Source organism: Oncorhynchus mykiss, chromosome 25 (genome assembly GCF_057628025.1).
Source record: "Oncorhynchus mykiss isolate SJ-2025 chromosome 25, ASM5762802v1, whole genome shotgun sequence".
Taxonomy (NCBI): Eukaryota; Metazoa; Chordata; class Actinopteri; order Salmoniformes; family Salmonidae; genus Oncorhynchus; species Oncorhynchus mykiss.
In genome coordinates this window covers 6,176,905-6,191,266 of record NC_143046.1, presented here as the reverse complement: position 1 = coordinate 6,191,266, position 14,362 = coordinate 6,176,905, and positions in this window count along the sequence as shown.

The following is a 14,362-nucleotide window of genomic DNA, read 5'->3' as shown; positions in this document are numbered from 1 at the left end:
GTTAACTGGTCTAGGAACAGTGGGTTAACTGGTCTAGGAACAGTGGGTTAACTGGTCTAGGAACAGTGGGTTAACTGGTCTAGGAACAGTGGGTTAACTGGTCTAGGAACAGTGGGTTAACTGGTCTAGGAACAGTGGGTTAACTGGTCTAGGAACAGTGGGTTAACTGGTCTAGGAACAGTGGGTTAACTGGTCTAGGAACAGTGGGTTAACTGGTCTAGGAACAGTGGGTTAACTGGTCTAGGAACAGTGGGTTAACTGGTCTAGGAACAGTGGGTTAACTGGTCTAGGAACAGTGGGTTAACTGGTCTAGGAACAGTGGGTTAACTGCCTTGTTCAGGGGCAGAACGACAGATTGTCAGCTCTGGGATTCGATCCAGCAACCTTTTGGTTACCAGTCCAACAGTTAAAACTTCCCATCCGTTCATGGAGCACATTATCGTTTGAATTCAGTCCAGAACATGTCAGTCTCAACTAAAATTGTACAGGTGTTGTGTTTCATTACCTGAGCTTGGGGAAATATATGGAACATTAATCCACTACCTGTATGGGCCTTTATGCTGCTACCTGTATGGGCCATTAACCCACTACCTGTATGGGCCATTAAGCCGCTACCTGTATGGGCCAGTAAGCCACTACCTGTATGGGCCATTAAGCCACTACCTGTATGGGCCATTAATCCACTACCTGTATGGGCCATAAACCCACTACCTGTATGGGCCAGTAAGCCACTACCTGTATGGGCCATTAAGCCACTAAATGTATGGGCCATTAAGCCACTACCTGTATGGGCCAGTAAGCCGCTACCTGTATGGGCCAGTAAGCCGCTACCTGTATGGGCCAGTAAGCCGCTACCTGTATGGGCCAGTAAGCCGCTACCTGTATGGGCCATTAAGCCGCTACCTGTATGGGCCATTAAGCCGCTACCTGTATATGGGCCATTAAGCCGCTACCTGTATGGGCCATTAAGCCACTACCTGTATGGGCCATTAAGCCACTACCTGTATGAGCCAGTAAGCCACTAAATGTACTAGTATCAGTAGATTATGTAGAGGTGAACATCTGGAGGTTAGGAGACAGAGCATGAAATGAAATGCCCCTGGCTCCCTCCACTTCTTTGTGTCCAATAAGCCATGGTAATGAAATACCATGAATAGCAAAAAGGATGTTACCAGGATCTGCTGTAATTGGACTTCCTACCGTAGTCGCACTGAATCAAAAAGGACTCTTGTTGCATCCCAAATGGCACCCTATTTCCCATGTAGTGCACTATATTTGAGCAAATCCCTATGGACCCTGGTCAGAAGAAGTGCACTATATAGGGAATAGAGTGTCATTTGGGACGCAAAACTCAGAGGGAAAACATAGAGGGACTTCTCTCTACATGGCCTTTCAGTGTCACCATAACATAGCGAGATATTTATATATTCAACAAGGCAGGAGGGGTGAATATAATTGTAAAGATTGTCAAAATCATGGCTGGTAAAACAGTTGTAGCTGTACTCCATGTCTGTATAATATTGTGCACTTTGGTAGCCATGAAGTGCTTTGAAAGGTTAGTCATGGCTCACATCAACAGCATCCTCCCGGATACCGCAGACCCACTCCAATTCGCATACCGCCCGAACAGATTAACAGATGACACAATCTTAATCGCACTCCACACTGCCCTTTGCCACCTGGACAAAAGCAATACCTATGTGAGAATGCTGTTCATTGACTACAGCTCAGCGTTCAACACCATAGTGCCCACAAAGCTCATCACTAAGCTAAGGACACTGGGACACCTCCCTCTGAAACTGGATCCTGGACTTCCTGACGGGCTGCCCCCAGGTGGTAAGAGTAGGCAACAACACGTCCTCAACACCTGGACCCCCCAGGACCCCTCAGGGGTGCGTGATTAGTCCCCTCCTGTACTCCCTGTTCACCCACGACTACGTGGCCAAACACGACTCCAACACCATCAATAGGTTTGCTGATGTGGTAGGCCTGATTACCGACAATGATGAGACAGTCTATAGGGAGGAGGTCAGAGACCTGGCAGTGTGGTGCCAGGACAACAACCTCTCCTTCAATGTGAACAAGACAAAGGAGCTGGCCGTGGACGACAGGAAAAGGCCGGCCGAACAGGCCCCCATTAACATCAACAGGGCTGTAGTGGAGCGGGTCAAGAGTTTCAAGTTCCTTGGTGTCCACATCACCAACGTACTATCATGATCCAAACATACCAAGACAGTTGTGAAGAGGGCACGGCAAAACCTTTTCCCCCTCAAGAGACTGAAAAGATTTGGCATGGGTCCCCAGATCCTCAAAAAAATTATACAGCTGCACCATCGAGAGCTTCCGGACCGGTTGCATCACCGCCTGCTATGGCAACTGCTCAGCATCTGACCATAAGGCGTCACAGAGGGTAGTGTGTACGGCCCAGTACATCACTGGGACCAATCTTCCTGCCATTCAGGACCTATATACTAGGTGGTGTCAGAGGAAAGCCCAAAAAATTGTCAAAGACTCCAGCCACCCAAGTCATAGATTGTTCTCTGCTACTGCATGGCAAGCGGTGCCGGAGCGCCAAGTCTAGGACCAAAAGGCTCCTTAACAGCTTCTACCCCCCAAGCCATAAGACTGCTGAACAATTAATCACATTTTATTGTGTTACTTTTTATTATTTTTTACTTTAGTTTATTTGGTAAATATTTCCTCAACTCTTTATTGGACTGCATTGTTGGTTAGGGGCTTGTAAGTAAGCATTTCCTGGTAAGGTTGTATTCGGCGCCTGTTTTATTCAAATAAAGTTTTGTTTTATTTTATTTTAAAGCACAGTTTAATTCCTTTCCTCTCTGTCAGAGGGGTGCATGACTTTATAATGGCAGAGATATTTCAATTTTAAATTCAAAGTTAGTCTCTGTGCTTCACGTGTTTAAGTATAAATATCATACTTCCATTCACTTTCTCATGGATTCTGTAAACGTACTTCTATTTGTTTAAATTATGTTTAAATGTCCCTCTCCTCTGCATTCATCCAACCCAGTTCATAGCTAGCCTTAGGCTAAACTTGTTAATCAATATAGGTTTTTAAGAGCAGTCAAAACGTTATATTTTAGGGAACGGAGATTACAGATCTGAAAAACTGAAACCACTTGGAGGCAAAACAATCATCAATGAATACATCTTAATAGGGTGGTTCTTCAAAAAAATGGCTGCCTGGTTTCTGTCCTTATAAAATAACAATTCCATCGTTGAATATCTCTCTCGGGAATAGAGACAAAATACTGTATATCAAAACTCACACATGGTGTGGATGACTCCTGTCAGCTGTGTGTCGTTCCACAGTAACTGTGAATAATACAATTTCTAGGGTTTTAGCTACAGTGTGTTCCACATCATTTACACTTGTGAGCTAGCTTTTCTGTTTGTCAAACAACTATGAGAGTTCTGTCTGCGGTCACTTTCAGAGCCATTGACTGCAGTGCTAATAACCTCATGAACCAGCTCTTAATTTATGTTATCATACTCACACTCCCAAACTCACACACGGGTGGCAGATTTGCCTAGTAGTTAGAGCGTTGAGCCAGTAACCTGAAAGGTTGCTAGATCAAATCCCCTAGCGGATGAGGTAAAAACAATCTGTCGTTCTACCCCTGAACAAGGCAGTTAACCCACTGTTCTCTAGGAGGCCGTCATTGAAAATAAGAATTTGTTCTTAACTGACTTGTCGAGTTAAATAAAGGTTAAACATTTTTTTAACAGTATTTCTAATCTCACTGGAGATTTGTGTGGTAAAAGTTGCATTCTTGATGATACACAGTAATCGACCCCCTGCGAGCCTCCTCGTCCCAGCCTCATCCTAAGCTGGAACACCACTTGCTGTGTCTCCCTGTTACATCATTCTCCACATGGCACAATATTAAGCTTTTGGGGAATGAGGAAGAAAACAGAGCCTTCGGATTTGTAATTCCAGAAGAGCTGCATTGTTTGCGAGAGGTAGATGAATCGACGCACAGACGACTGAAATCAGCGCAAGCTACTGGGGAAATAAACAGAGTGCAGTTTTTGAAGTACAGAGCACGTCCCTGCGTAGCCGTAGACAAGGCTCACACTGTGATCTCATCCCTTGGTGTATAACATTTATGACATATGTTGATTTTGTTGGAAGGCATGGTCTGACTCCAAACTGAACAGGAAATGAGACACACATGGCACCCTATTCCCTACATAGTGCACTACTTTGGACCTGAGCCCTATGAGCCCAAAAGTAGTGCACAGTATCGGGTGCCATTTGGTAGTCAGGCAGCCCATGCCCAGCCAATTGTGATACTGTATCCAGGTGCGATGCCATGGTGATGCCTAGTTATACAGGAATGTATTGTCTGCACTGCGGCAGGAAGATTACCACTGCTTAACATGCCACACAGGAGACTTAAAGAGGAAACATCTTTCAGAGCACAGAGCGTTGGTTGCATAGATCCTGCTGGCTGGGTAAGGCGACCACTCTCAGACATGCTTTCTCTGTAAAGCACTGTGAAGGATATGCTGTACACTGTCCTAAATGTCGTCTCGGCTTGAACACAGTCACACAGGATGTCTCAGATTGAATACAGTCACTCAGGATGTCTCAGATTGAATACAGTCACACAGGATGTCTCAGATTGAACACAGTCACACAGGATGTCTCAGATTTAATACAGTCACTCAGGATGTCTCAGATTGAATACAGTCACTCAAGATGTCTCAGATTGAATACAGTCACTCAGGATGTCTCAGATTGAATACAGTCACTCAGGATGTCTCAGATTGAATACAGTCACACAGGATGTCTCAGATTGAATACAGTCACACAGGATGTCTCAGATTGAAAACAGTCACTCAGGATGTCTCAGCTTGAATACAGTCACACAGGATGTCTCAGATTGAATACAGTCACACAGGATGTCTCAGATTGAATACAGTCACACAGGATGTCTCAGATTGAATACAGTCACACAGGATGTCTCAGATTGAAAACAGTCACTCAGGATGTCTCAGCTTGAATACAGTCACACAGGATGTCTCAGATTGAATACAGCTTGACAGTCTCCATTTACAGTAGTGTCCCCAAGATGCCTCACTTTTTCGTATTTTCTTCTTGGTCACATATCCAAAAGGTTTATTGTTTCTGACAATTGATCAAATTGGTTTGAGGATTGATCTGACCTGTCCATTGGTTTAAGCCAAGCTATCCCCTTTTCATGGAGAGTCATTTCTATAATCACTGCTCTCTAGTTGGAGCTTGTGCGTGTGAAGAATATTCTCAGCCGAGATTCTGCTTTTTTAAAAAATTATACCAGATTCAGAGATTTAAACAGAAGCAGGCAGGATAAGTAGAAGGAGGGTTCAGGTTTTCTCCGCTGTTGGCAGGTCTACTGGCACCCACCGTGTCTGCAGTGTGGGGGTTTGTCTGAGTGATGCCATTAGCCGGAGGTACAGCAAGAAACGAAATGCTCTGAAAAACTGATGAAGTCAATCCTGTGTGCTGCTGTTCAGATCCCGGAGGTACTTTTACACAAACAGCCTGAAGCAAGAACACTGTAACTTAAGCTTGAGTTTTTCCGTCGTCACACCACATCCTCGTAGTTGCAACTCAAGAATATGTTGCTTATCATTTAATTTTTTTTTTTTTTTTTACATGTATTATTGAATTAGGATTGTGTACATTTTATCTTTGTTGAAGTTCCAGTATATAATCTTCAACAGCCTTATTTGAACTACCTATGCTAGCTATCCTTGAAGCAGAGTTTTAAAGTGTTTCTCCCCTCAATTGTAAGTCTCTCTATTACGGTATGGATGACAAATGTAGACGGTGTAGCCCCGTAGAGCTCTTCTTCCCTCAGGCTGTTAAACATGAGACCTAACCTTCCATTGAGAGGAACTAATGGCCCCCGGCTTTAATTGTCATGACTCGTTCATCTTCACTAACAAAAGCAGTAGAAAAACCGTCCCAAATGGCACCCTATTCACTATACTGTGTATATATATATATATATATATAGTGCATTACTGTTGACCAGGGCCCACAGGGTCATCGCTCTCAAATGTAGCGCACTATAGAGAAAATAGGGTGCCATATGGGACTCGGTCGTGAGCAATGGGTCTGGAAAGAAAGCCAACCACTCTGACAAAGGAAGTGATTAAGTTCTGCTTGGCATTTCTGTAACAAATGTGTTGCAGAGGTGGGCCACAGACAGCGGGATGAGAAAGTGGGCTATTTTAGTTAGGTAACACACCTATCAGACGCAATTGCGCTATAAAGCTAACAATGGTCTTTCTTAGACGTTTTGAAGGAGAAGAAGAAAAACTAAAATCACAATGTTGGGTTATTTGTCCTTGGAAGGAATAATAAAAATGTGTGTTATTCTATTAAGTGTACTGTACCGGGGATGGTATTGAACGGTAAGATACGTTCTCTGGAAGAGGAAGTTGGCGAACAAACTGATAGGAACAGTCTGGATCTTTGTAAATCGTTGCAGAGTATACCCCACACTGCCATTCAGCTTTCATCACTAGTATATTTGCTTCAAACTTTTTATTGTCGAGTAGAGGGCGTAGACAACATCAAACAGCAAACCACCAAAATGACAGAATGTCCCTCAGGAAAGTTGAGGCCCATTAAAATGATAGATTGCACTGCGTCATGGTTTATGCAAAGGGACGTTTTACACTCACAAAGCAGTCTAATTGCATTCATGCCTGTGAGAAGTCCACAAATGTTGAATTTAGGTTCTCAGGCTTATTGGCAGCAAGCTGCTTGACAGCGGCTGGCTGGAAGCTTCAAGGGAAAAGGAAGAGAAATGTAAATCTTGACAAACAGAAAGCCAGTGTCCATATTATCATCTATCGCCCTGACAGGCCTCTTCCCGTGCATAAATTCAAACCCTGCCTGCCTGGATGGTTGCATGTTAAAACTATGGGATAGGAGGATTCATTCTGATCTGACATCCATCAGGATTCATTCTGATCTGACATCCATCAGGATTCATTCTGATCTGACATCCATCAGGATTCATTCTGATCTGACATCCATCATGCAGGTCCAAAACAATTTGCATTTTATTTGTCACATGCTTCGTAAACAACAGGTGTAGACTAATCGTGATAGGCTTATTTACGGGACCTTCCCAACAATGCAGAGAGAAAGACAATAGAAAAATAATTACACAAGGAGTAAATACACAATGAGTAACAATAACTTGGTTATATACACCGGGTACCAGTACTGAGTTGACATGCAGGGGTATGAGGTCATTGAGGTAGATATGCACATATAGGTAGGGATAAAGTAACTAGGCAACAGGATAGATAACAAACAGTAGCAGCACAATATGTGATGAGTCAAAAGAGTTCAATGCAGATAGTCAAGGTAGCTATTTGGTTAACTGTTTAACAGTCTTATGGCTTGCGGGTAACAACTGTTGAGAAGCCTTTTTGTCAGACTTGGCACTCCGGTACTGCTTGTCATGCGATAGTAGAGTAACAATAACTTGGAAGAAGTCAAGGGATCTGAATACTTTCTGAGCAGTGATTACCAACTGGGGTCGTTTTGACCACAAGAAGAAACTATTGGAAAAAGCTACAGTCATAGCAATATATCAACTGAATACTTACACATGTACAGTGGAAGTCGGAAGTTTACATACACCTAGGCCAAATACATTTAAACTCAGTTTTTCACAAATCCTGACATTTAATCCTAGTAAAAATGCCCTGTTTTAGGTCAGTTACGATCACCACTTTATTTTGTGAATTTGAAATGTCAGAATAATAGTAGAGATAATGATTTATTTCAGCTTTTATTTATTTCATCACATTCCCAGTGGGTCAGAAGTTTACATACACTCAATTAGTATAATGGTAGCATTGCCTTTAAATTGTTTAACTTGGGTCAAATGTTTTGGGTAGCCTTCCACAAGCTTCCCACAATAAGTTGGGTGGATTTTGTCCCATTCCTCCTGACAGAGCTGGTGTAACTGAGTCAGGTTTGTAGGCCACCTTGCTCTCACACGCTTTTTCAGTTCTGCCCACAAATGTTCTATAGGATAGAGGTCAGGGCTTTGTGATGGCCACTCCAATACCTTGACTTTGTTGTCCTTAAGCCATTTTGTCACAACTTTTGAAGTATGCTTGGGGTCATTGTTCATTTGGAAGACCCATTTGCGACCAAGCTTTAACTTCCTTGCTTTAATATATCCACATAATTGTTCTACCTCATGATGCCATCTACTTTGTGAAGTGCACCAGTCCCTCTTGCAGCAAAGCACCCCCACAACATGATGCTGCCACCCCCGTGCTTCACGGTTGGGATGGTGTTCTTCGGCTTGCAAGCCTCCCCCTTTTTCCTCCAAACATAACGATGGTCATTACGACCAAACAGTTCTATTTTTGTTTCATCAGACCAGAGGACATTTCTCCAAAAAGTACAATCTTTGTCCCCATGTGCAGTTGCAAACCGTAGTCTGGATTTTTATGGCGGTTTAGGAGCAGTGGCTTTGTCCGTGCTGAGCGGCCTTTCAGGTTATGTCGATATAGGACTGGTTTTACTGTGGATATAGATACTTTTGTACCTGTTTCCTCCAGCATCTTCGCAAGGTCCTTTGCTGTTGTTCTGGGATTGATTTGCACTTTTTGCACCAAAGTACGTTCATCTCTAGGAGACAGAACGCGTCTCCTTCCTGAGCAGTATGACGGCTGCGTGTTCCCATGGCATTTATACTTGCGTACTATTGTTTGTGCAGATGAATGTGGTGAATGTGGCATTTGGATATTGATCCCAAGAATGAACCAGACTTGTGAAGGTCTACAATTTGTTTCCTGAGGTATTGGCTGATTTCTTTTGATTTTCCCATGATGTCAAGCAAAGAGGCACTGAGTTTCAAGGTAGGCCTTGAAACACATCCACAGGTGCACCTCCAATTGACTCAAATTATGTCAATTTGCCTATCAGAAGCTTCTATAGCCATTACACCATTTCCTGGAATTTTCCAAGCTTTTTAAAGGCACAGTCAACTTAGTAAATGTATACTTCTGACCCACTGGAATTTTGATACAGTGAATTATAAGTTAAATAATCTGTCTGTAAACAATTGTTGGAAAATATTACTTGTGTCATGCACAAAGTAGATGTCCTAACCGACTTGCCAAACTATAATTTGTTAACAAGCAATTTGTGGAGTGGTTGAAAAACGAGTTTTAATGATTCCAACCTAAGTGTATGTAAACTTCTGACTTCCACTGTAAATAATGTTAATTTGCATATTCTGTCATATTAAACTATACATTTTCCCCGTAAATAACGTGCATCTTTTTTTCCAAAATACATTCCAAATATGTACTAAAAGATGATTTACTGTCATTTCATTGTCGCATGATTACATTTTCAGAATTTTGAAGTGAATAAACATTTAGTGATATTTTTGTGGTAAAAAAAAAAAGTATTTTTTAAAATTAAACTTCATTTTAATTGACAAAAAAGTAATTGATTGATTGATCTTGAGAGACAATGACCAAAAATATGGCTTAGTTTTCTCTATTTGCTTACTCCACAGCCAGCACTTTCATTGCTAATAGTGAAACAATGAGAGTGGTAGGGCCTATGGAATGCTTAAAAAAACATTCCTAAATCATCAAAGTCACATCAAACCAAACGTTATAGCAACCCAAATACAATAACAAATTGCACATACAGTACCAGTCAAAAAAACCTTCTAATTCAAGGGTTTTCCTTTATTTTACTATTTTCTACATTGTAGAATAATAATGATGACATCAAAACTATGAAATAACATATTTAGAATCATGTAGTAACCAAAAAAGTGTTAAACCAAATAAAATAATATTTAATAGTTTAGATTCTTCGAAGTAGCCACCCTTTCCCTTGGTGACAGCTTTGCACACTATTGGCATTCTCTCAACCAGCTTCCCCTGGAATGCTTTTCCAACCGTGAGTTTTCACATATGCTAAACACTTGTTGGTTGCTTTTCCTTTTCACTCTGCGGCCCAACTCATCCCAAACCATCTCCATTGGGTTTAGATCGGGTGATTGTGGAGGCCAGGTCATCTGATGCAGCACTCCATCACTCTCCTTCTTGGTCATATAGCCCTTACACAGCCTGGAGGTGTGTTGGATCATTGTCATGTTGAAAAACAGTAGTCCCACTAAAAACGATAGTCCCACTAAGCACAAACCAGATGGGATGGCGTATCGCTGCAGAATGCTGTGGTAGCCATGATGGTTAAATGCGCCTTGAATTATAAATAAATCACTGACAGTGTCACCAGTAAAGCACATCCACTCCATCACACCACCTCCTCCATGCTTCATGGTGGGAACCACACATGCAGTGATCACCTGTTCACCTACTGTGCATCTCACAAAGACACTGCGTTTAGAACCAAAAATCTCAAATTTGGAAAAAAATCTCACTAGACCAACAGATTCCCACCCGTTCATTGCTCGTGTTCCTTGGCCCAAGCAAGTCTCTTCTTCTTATTGGTGTCCTTTAGTATTGGTTTCTTTGCTGCAATTCGACCATGAAGGCCTGATTCACACAGTCTCCTCTGAACAGTTGATGTTGAGATGTGTCTGTTACTGTTACTCTGTGAAGCATTTATTTGGGCTGCAATTTCTGAGGCTGGGAACTATAATGAACTTACTGTATCCTCTGCAGTAGAAGACTGCATCTTTCTCTCCTGTGGCGGTCCTCATGAGAGCAAGTTTCATCACGGCGCTTGATGGTTTTTGCGACTGCACTTGAAAAAGCTTTCAAAGTTCTTGACATTTTCCCGAATTGACTGACCTTCTTGTCTTAAAGTAATGATGGACTGTCGTTTCTCTTTGCTTATTTCAGCTGTTCTTGCCATAATATGGATACCACCCCTACCTTGTCACAACACAACTGATTGGCTCAAATGCATTAAGAAGGAAAAGATACCCCAAATCAACTTTTAACAAGGCAAACCTGTTAATTGAAATGCATTCCAGGTGACTAACCCATGGAGCTGGTTGAGAGAATGCCAACAGTGCGCAAAGCTGTCATCAAGGCAAAAGGTGGCTACTTTGAAGAATTTCAAATATAAAATATATTTAGATTTGTTTAACACTTTTTTGGTTACTACATGATTCCATATGTTTTATTTCATAGTTTTGATGTCTTCACTGTTATTCTACAATGTAGAAAATAGTAAATATAAAGAAAAACCCCTGTAATGAGTAAGTCTGTCCAAACTTTTGACTGGTACTATTGAAGGATATTATAGGAATTCTGGTGTATATATATATATATATATATATATATATATATATATATATATATATATATATATATCTAAAACCTTCCCCTTAGAATAACGCATTTTCTGAGAATACACACCAATACATCACTATGTCTCTTTTCAAAGGGTATGTGGCTTCTGTATCACAGTTCTACCAAGTATTCATACCAGTGACCGACTTTTATGAGCTGTTTTGACTGCATCCACGCCTATATGTAAGGTCATTTAGATGTTGTACACAGTCATACCGAGGTACAACCATAAGCGAGTCCATAAAGGTGTACCATCTCTGCAGAGGATGTCTATCTGTTCAAAATCACTGATGCAGGTCCCCCCCCCTTTAACCTCTGGTGATGTGTATTATATCTCTTACTGGGATAATGAGACTGTACTCGGCCAATCTACCGCCGGCTCACTTTATGGTGAGAGACATCGCTCCTATTTTTTTTTTTTTTTTCAAAGATAATGAGGTGACAATGTATTCAACCGACCTTAGAGAGGAGAGAGGGGGGGAGGGAGGGGCGGGGGGGGGGGCATTCTACAGCACTTATCCACAGTCTTTGATCAGAGATCCAGCTGTCTCTCTAGGTATCTGCGGACCGTGAAAGCTGTGCCTGTGTCCCAAATGGCAACCTATTCCCTTTATAGTGCACTACATTTGACCAGGGGTCATAAGGGCTCTAGTCTAAAGTAGTGCACTACGTAGGGAATAGGGTGCCATTGTGGAACGCATTGTGTCTGTTCTATCGCCACTGTTGTCATGGATATCATTTAACCAGACATTTTGACTAGTTCAAAGGGATTGTTTTGAGGTTAAAGAAAACAGTGCCTACAATGTAAAAAGAGATGTGTAGCTAATTCTACTTTCCCTTTGGCTGGCTAACCCACCGACCCTTGACCTCATGTCTTGCTGTGTGTTTGATACTAGACAAAATCCCATAATCCATATTTCAATCACAGTTTACCAATGTATGTTCTGGGAGTTTTAACATTGGATTTGTACATTTATAGCGGCTTTCATTATAGCGGCTTTCATTATAGCGGCTTTCACTGATATCCAACATGATGTGATGATTTATTCTGACTGATATCTAATATGGTGTGATGATTTATTCTGACTGATATCCAACATGAGGTGATACTTTATTCTGACTGATATCCAACATGATGTGATGCTTTATTCTGACTGATATCCAATATGATGTGATGCTTTATTCTGACTGATATCCAACATGAGGTGATGCTTTATTCTGACTGATATCCAACATGATGTGATGCTTTATTCTGACTGATATCCAACATGAGGTGATGCTTTATTCTGACTGATATCCAACATGAGGTGATGCTTTATTCTGACTGATATCCAACATGATGTGATGCTTTGTTCTGACTGATATCCAACATGATGTGATGCTTTATTCTGACTGATATCCAACATGATGTGATGATTTATTCTGATATCCAACATGGTGTGATGCTTTATTCTGACTGATATCCAACATGATGTGATGATTTATTCTGATATCCAACATGATGTGATGCTTTATTCTGACTGATATCCAACATGATGTGATGATTTATTCTGATATCCAACATGGTGTGATGCTTTATTCTGACTGATATCCAACATGATGTGATGATTTATTCTGACTGATATCCAACATGATGTGATGCTTTATTCTGACTGATATCCAACATGATGTGATGATTTATTCTGATATCCAACATGGTGTGATGATTTATTCTGACTGATATCTAATATGGTGTGATGCTTTATTCTGACTGATATCCAACATGATGTGATGCTTTATTCTGACTGATATCTAATATTATTTGATGCTTTGCTAATATGTATTTTAAGGCAGCACATTACAGACAGAAAAGCACTGCTTGGCATCTAGTTCTCCTCCAGCCCTCTTCATCAGATGGGATTTTCATTCAAGTCCTTTATTCATGAATATGAAGATCTCCATCACATCACAGAGACCATGAATAGAGATGGATTCCCCCCCCCCCCCCCCCCCCATCTGCTCCATGTGTTGTGATGCCAACATGACCACCACACTCTACACCACGGTGATGTCTTATCCTTTTTCTCTCCTCCTTTCTCTTTGAGAAATAAACATGCTGTGTTTGATAGACATTTTTTGACATTGGTCAACTTGACAATATGTCAATATCAAGCTGGGCGTTTTTTTTTCTTCTCCCTTTTATGTATCATATTGACTAAAAGAGTTGAAATCTGTGCTCAAAAATCTCAAATGTCAGTGTGAATGTGTCAGTGATTCCCATGTCTTGTAAAGGCTTTAGGGCTTAAACCATTTCAGACCACCTGTTTGTTACCAAGTAGAATAGTAGTGCTATAACATATTGTACATATTAGTAATGTCTCCATTCAACAAGATAAACATATAGATTGCGTGCGTGAAGGATTTTTGAGGGGGGAAGTTGGAATTAGCACTTGAAATTGGAAGCCTGTCCTATATGACATCGGTAAAAGCTATAGAGTGTGATATCTGTTTAGGATCTCTTCCATACCGGATGTGCTAGATCCATCCAGTCCAAATTGAACTTGGCTTTGAGTTATAATTCTTATAACTCAGTAAGAGGCTCAATATTTCCTAATATTTCATCACAGTACCTCAATAATTATGCAGGGTTATTAGCTGAAACTTTTGTCCTTGGTTCACTTAATTCAGGTTGACGTTTCTTGCTAACAGTAGTGGTAGACTGGGATCTTTGATTTACCCAGTCTGCAGTGGGTCTGTATCAGCAAGTCCTCCACAATACAACAGTGCCCTCTACTGGTGCTTTAAAATATAACACCAACATCTGGAGCGCATTTGGAGAGCACTACTCATGTCGATATTACAGAGAACCACTCAATATTACAGAGAGCTCTTGCATGTGTTTACGGACAACAACGACATCATAATAAACACCATCTTCGCAATCCAGGAAACAGTTTATTTGAAAGACAAAGCAGATAAATGGACGTCTTCCTGCCTGCGTAGAAGGGCTCGTCTGAGCACATGGAGTGTTCAAAGGCACAGAGTA